This window comes from Chiloscyllium plagiosum, unplaced genomic scaffold, assembly GCF_037043375.1.
Source record: "Chiloscyllium plagiosum isolate Xiang-an unplaced genomic scaffold, Cpla_swu_hap1 HiC_scaffold_12, whole genome shotgun sequence".
Classification (NCBI taxonomy): domain Eukaryota; kingdom Metazoa; phylum Chordata; class Chondrichthyes; order Orectolobiformes; family Hemiscylliidae; genus Chiloscyllium; species Chiloscyllium plagiosum.
Genome location: NW_028270150.1, coordinates 107,887,831 through 107,893,830, shown reverse-complemented (window position 1 = coordinate 107,893,830; position 6,000 = coordinate 107,887,831). Strand labels below are relative to the sequence as shown.

The following is a 6,000-nucleotide window of genomic DNA, read 5'->3' as shown; positions in this document are numbered from 1 at the left end:
GGGATTGGGTCTGGATGGGTTACTCTTCGTCAGGTTGGTGTAGATTTGTTGGACCAAGGGTCCTGCTTCCACACTGTAGGGATTCTATGATTCTATGCCTCGGGGCATCCTTGCCTGCAGTGATTGAGATAGACAACGTTGGCCGAGTCACATGTGTACCTGCCATGTACATGGTGGGAGGTGTCCGCACATGTAATGGTGGTATCCGTGTCAACACTCTGACACGTCTTGCACTGTTTGCCATGACAGGGCTGTACAGTATTGTAGTCAATGTTGTCCTGAAGGCTGGGCAGTTTGCTGTGAACGATGATCTGTTTAAGCATTAGCGGTTATTTAAAAGCGAGAAGTGGAAGTAGGGAAGGTCTCGGCAAGGTTCTTATCCTCATTGATAATGTGCTGCAGGCTGTGAAAAACATGACATAGTTTCTCCAATCCTGGGAAATTGCTGGAAAAGCGCAGTAGGTCAGGCAGCATCCAAGGAACAGGAGAATCGACGTTTCGGGCATAAGCCGTTCTTCAGGAATCCTGGGCGTATGCCCGAAACGTCGATTCTCCTGTTCCTTGGATGCTGCCTGACCTGCTGCGCTTTTCCAGCAACACATTTTCAGCATTTACTTTCATATACACAAGATAATAAGTAAATTGAGGGGGCAGTTAAGATCTCTTTGACGGTTCATGTTGACCAGTCTGTAGAGAGGATGATATCTGTGGAACCAGAGATCGTTTACTGAATCCCAACGTTCTCCAGATCAAATCCCCTTTCACAGCTTTGCTGTGTAGCTCACCAGCTGATGTAGATCTCCCCACAGTCTGCAGACAGCTTCCCCAAAACCAATGACGAATGTTTTATCATCTGCAAATTCGATATCCGACACCAATTCCACAACAGTGATATATACACCAGGCAAACAGGTGACTAATTTCGATTAAAAAATAAAATAACCGATCTGATATAATAAATAATGCTGTGCCGAAAAACAATGGACTGCCCACCCACTTTTCACTTGATATTAGGCTGTATTTCACAAAAAAAAAACTGAGTAATGTTGAAAGGAGTGAAATCTTGAAATAAAATGAAAAGGTCAGATATTCTGTCATGACACCAGTTAGTTTGAAACGGGTATCATCCTCAATTTCAAAGTGGTGGCCGCCCTCCAGAGGTTTGGCCCCGTTAATGTGGCTGACTCAAGGTGATGTGCAGATGTAAGTGTTTCATTCCCACTGCTGGAAATGGGCTTTTTGCTGTTGAGTGGTTTAAAAAGCAGCAGCTTGCGATGGCCGGAAATCGAACCCGGGTCAACTGCTTGGAAGGCAGCTATGCTCACCACTATACCACCATCGCTACGCTAGCGACAGCTCTGGACATCAGCTGATGTGCAATTCCACCAATAGTTCTTGATTCGAAATTTCGTTCGTTTTTTGATGCAAATTTTCCGGTGAAATATTAGAATTCAGAAGTAATAAATGATTAAGTTTTACTCATTTCATAGTTCGCATTATACCTTTTAATTCACACTTTTTAACAGTTCGGAAAGCAGAAATCTCTCGAAAAATGTGTATCAATCCGCACTTTGATTCTGTTGATAGATTTGTAGTTTTCTCTGTTACTTTGGAGAAGAGGGGGAGGGTGGAGTGGCAGCTGGGAGGGAGAGAAACCAGGGTAATTTTCAATGTTTTAAAATCAGAGTGTCATACAGCATGGAAACAGATCCGTAGCTCCAACCAGTTTATGCTGACTATATACCCAAACCCAACTGCAACCACCTGCATGCACTTGAACATTTCCCATTTGCTCGCATTTGGTCATATCTCTCTAAACCTTTCCTATTCATGAACATATCCAAGTGTCTTTTCAACGTTGTAACTATACCTGCGTCCATCTATCTCTGACAGTTCATTGCACACACCAAACACTCGATGTGTAAAAAATTTATCCCTCATTTCCTTTTTAAATCCATAATCCCCTTTCCACTCAACAGCAAATCAAAGATCCATCTCAATGCTTTTCACAATAAGTAACTCCCCCAGTCCCTCCGTCATAAATCAATGGTCCATTTAAACAAACTGGGAATTGCATTCCTAATGTTTTTAAAATCAATAAATGCCCAGCCCTTATTAATGAATAAACGGTCCTTTTAAATAAACCCTGACCATTCCCAATGTTTGAAGTAAGCAGTAACCATCAGACCCCTAATCAGGATGGGTACATGAATAGAAAGGGTTTGGAGGGATATGGGCCAGGTGCTGGCAGGTGGGACTAGATTGGGTTGGACTATCTGGTCGGCATGGACAGTTTGGACCGAAGGGTGTGTTTCCTTGCTGTGCATCTCTATGATTCCACGTGAAGGGGCATCTTAAATCAGAGAGGGATCTGAGTGTGGGGACATGTATTGTTCAAACTTACATTTACTTTCGTATTGGAGAAAGTGAGGACTGCAGGTGCTGGAGATCAGAGCTGAAAATGTGTTGCTGGAAAAGCGCAGCAGGTCAAGCAGCATCCAAGGAACAGGAGAATCGACGTTTCGGGCATAAGCCGTTCTTCAGGAATCCTGGGCGTATGCCCGAAACGTCGATTCTCCTGTTCATTGGATACTGCCTGACCTGCTGCGCTTTTCCACCAACACATTTTCAGCATTTACTTTCATATACACAAGATAATAAGTAAATTGAGGGGGCAGTTAAGATCTCTTTGTCGGTTCATGTTGACCAGTCTGTAGAGAGGATGATATCTGTGGAACCAGAGATCGTTTACTGAATCCCAACGTTCTCCAGATCAAATCCCCTTTCACAGCTTTGCTGTGTAGCTCACCAGCTGATGTAGATCTCCCCACAGTCTGCAGACAGCTTCCCCAAAACCAATGACGAATGTTTTATCATCTGCAAATTCGATATCCGACACCAATTCCACAACAGTGATATATACACCAGGCAAACAGGTGACTAATTTCGATTAAAAAATAAAATAACCGATCTGATATAATAAATAATGCTGTGCCCATAAACAATGGACTGCCCACCGACTTTTCACTTGATATTAGGCTGCATTTCACCAAAAGAAAACTGAGAGTAATGTTGAAAAGAGTGAAATCTTGAAATAAAGTGAAAAGCTCAGGATTTCTGTCATGACACCAGTTAATTTGAAACGGGTATCATCCTCAATTTCAAAGTGGTGGCCGCCCTCCAGAGGTTTGGCCCCGTTAATGTGGCTGACTCAAGGTGATGTGCAGATGTGAGTGTTTCATTCCCACTGCTGGAAATGGTCTTTTTGCTGTTGAGTGGTTTAAAAGCTGCAGCTTGCGATGGCCGGGAAACGAACCCGGGTCAACTACTTGGAAGGCAGCTATGCTCACCACTATACCACCATCGCCACCACAGGCGCGGCTCCAAACATCAGGGAACGTGCAATTCGACCAATAGTTCTTGATTCGAAATTTCGTTCGTTTTTTGATGCAAATTTTCCGGTGAAATAATAGAATTCAGAAGTAATAAAAGATTGAGTTTTACTGATTTGATAGTTTTCATTATACCTTTTAATTCACACTTTTTAACAGTTCGGGAAGCAGAAATCTCTCGAAAAATGTGTATCAATCCGCACTTTGATTCTGTTGATAGATTTGTAGTTTTCTCTGTAACTTTGGAGAAGAGAGGGAGGGTGGAGTGGCAGCTGGGAGGGAGAGAAACCAGGGTAATTTTCAATGTTTTAAAATCAGAGTGTCATACAGCATGGAAACAGATCCTTAGCTCCAACCAGTTTATGCTGACTATATCCCCAAACCCAACTGCAACCACCTGCATGCACTTGAACATTTCCCATTTGCTCGCATTTGGTCATATCTCTCTAAACCTTTCCTATTCATGAACATATCCAAGTGTCTTTTCAACGTTGTAACTATACCTGCGTCCATCTATCTCTGACAGTTCATTGCACACACCAAACACTCGATGTGTAAAAAATTTATCCCTCATTTCCTTTTTAAATCCATAATCCCCTTTCCACTCAACAGCAAATCAAAGATCCATCTCAATGCTTTTCACAATAAGTAACTCCCCCAGTCCCTCACTCATAAATCAATGGTCCATTTAAATAAACTGGGAATTGCATTCCTAATGTTTTTAAAATCAATAAATGCCCAGCCCTTATTAATGAATAAACGGTCCTTTTAAATAAACCCTGACCATTCCCAATGTTTGAAGTAAGCAGTAACCATCAGACCCCTAATCAGGATGGGTACATGAATAGAAAGGGTTTGGAGGGATATGGGCCAGGTGCTGGCAGGTGGGACTAGATTGGGTTGGACTATCTGGTCGGCATGGACAGTTTGGACCGAAGGGTGTGTTTCCTTGCTGTGCATCTCTATGATTCCACGTGAAGGGGCATCTTAAATCAGAGAGGGATCTGAGTGTGGGGACATGTATTGTTCAAACTTACATTTACTTTCGTATTGGAGAAAGTGAGGACTGCAGGTGCTGGAGATCAGAGCTGAAAATGTGTTGCTGGAAAAGCGCAGCAGGTCAAGCAGCATCCAAGGAACAGGAGAATCGACGTTTCGGGCATAAGCCGTTCTTCAGGAATCCTGGGCGTATGCCCGAAACGTCGATTCTCCTGTTCATTGGATACTGCCTGACCTGCTGCGCTTTTCCACCAACACATTTTCAGCATTTACTTTCATATACACAAGATAATAAGTAAATTGAGGGGGCAGTTAAGATCTCTTTGTCGGTTCATGTTGACCAGTCTGTAGAGAGGATGATATCTGTGGAACCAGAGATCGTTTACTGAATCCCAACGTTCTCCAGATCAAATCCCCTTTCACAGCTTTGCTGTGTAGCTCACCAGCTGATGTAGATCTCCCCACAGTCTGCAGACAGCTTCCCCAAAACCAATGACGAATGTTTTATCATCTGCAAATTCGATATCCGACACCAATTCCACAACAGTGATATATACACCAGGCAAACAGGTGACTAATTTCGATTAAAAAATAAAATAACCGATCTGATATAATAAATAATGCTGTGCCCATAAACAATGGACTGCCCACCCACTTTTCACTTGATATTAGGCTGCATTTCACCAAAAGAAAACTGAGAGTAATGTTGAAAAGAGTGAAATCTTGAAATAAAATGAAAAGCTCAGGATTTCTGTCATGACACCAGTTAATTTGAAACGGGTATCATCCTCAATTTCAAAGTGGTGGCCGCCCTCCAGAGGTTTGGCCCCGTTAATGTGGCTGACTCAAGGTGATGTGCAGATGTGAGTGTTTCATTCCCACTGCTGGAAATGGTCTTTTTGCTGTTGAGTAGTTTAAATGCTGCGGCTTGCGATGGCCGGGAATCGAACCCGGGTCAACTGCTTGGAAGGCAGCTATGCTCACCACTATACCACCATCGCCACCACAGGCGCGGCTCCAAACATCAGGGAACGTGCAATTCGACCAATAGTTCTTGATTCGAAATTTCGTTCGTTTTTTGATGCAAATTTTCCGGTGAAATAATCGAATTCAGAAGTAATAAAAGATTGAGTTTTACTGATTTGATAGTTTTCATTATACCTTTTAATTCACACTTTTTAACAGTTCGGGAAGCAGAAATCTCTCGAAAAATGTGTATCAATCCGCACTTTGATTCTGTTGATAGATTTGTAGTTTTCTCTGTTACTTTGGAGAAGAGGGGGAGGGTGGAGTGGCAGCTGGGAGGGTGAGAAACCAGGGTAATTTTCAATGTTTTAAAATCAGAGTGTCATACAGCATGGAAACAGATCCTTAGCTCCAACCAGTTTATGCTGACTATATCCCCAAACCCAACTGCAACCACCTGCATGCACTTGAACATTTCCCATTTGCTAGCATTTGGTCATATCTCTCTAAACCTTTCCTATTCATGAACATATCCAAGTGTCTTTTCAACGTTGTAACTATACCTGCGTCCATCTATCTCTGACAGTTCATTGCACACACCAAACACTCGATGTGTAAAAAATTTATCCCTCATTTCCTTTTT

General features: G+C 42.6%; 3 non-coding genes across 3 annotated transcripts; all 3 read right to left on the bottom strand.

Moving 5' to 3' along the window:
- Positions 1–1,270: 1,270 nt before the first annotated feature.
- trnag-ucc (transfer RNA glycine (anticodon UCC)) lies at positions 1,271–1,342 on the bottom strand. The gene has a single exon. It is a non-coding gene; the product is annotated as a tRNA-Gly (tRNA).
- Positions 1,343–3,295: 1,953 nt separating this feature from the next.
- On the bottom strand, positions 3,296–3,367 carry trnag-ucc (transfer RNA glycine (anticodon UCC)). Its single transcript has one exon. It is a non-coding gene; the product is annotated as a tRNA-Gly (tRNA).
- Positions 3,368–5,320: 1,953 nt separating this feature from the next.
- trnag-ucc (transfer RNA glycine (anticodon UCC)) lies at positions 5,321–5,392 on the bottom strand. Its single transcript has one exon. It is a non-coding gene; the product is annotated as a tRNA-Gly (tRNA).
- Between the last annotated feature and the right edge of the window lie 608 nt (positions 5,393–6,000).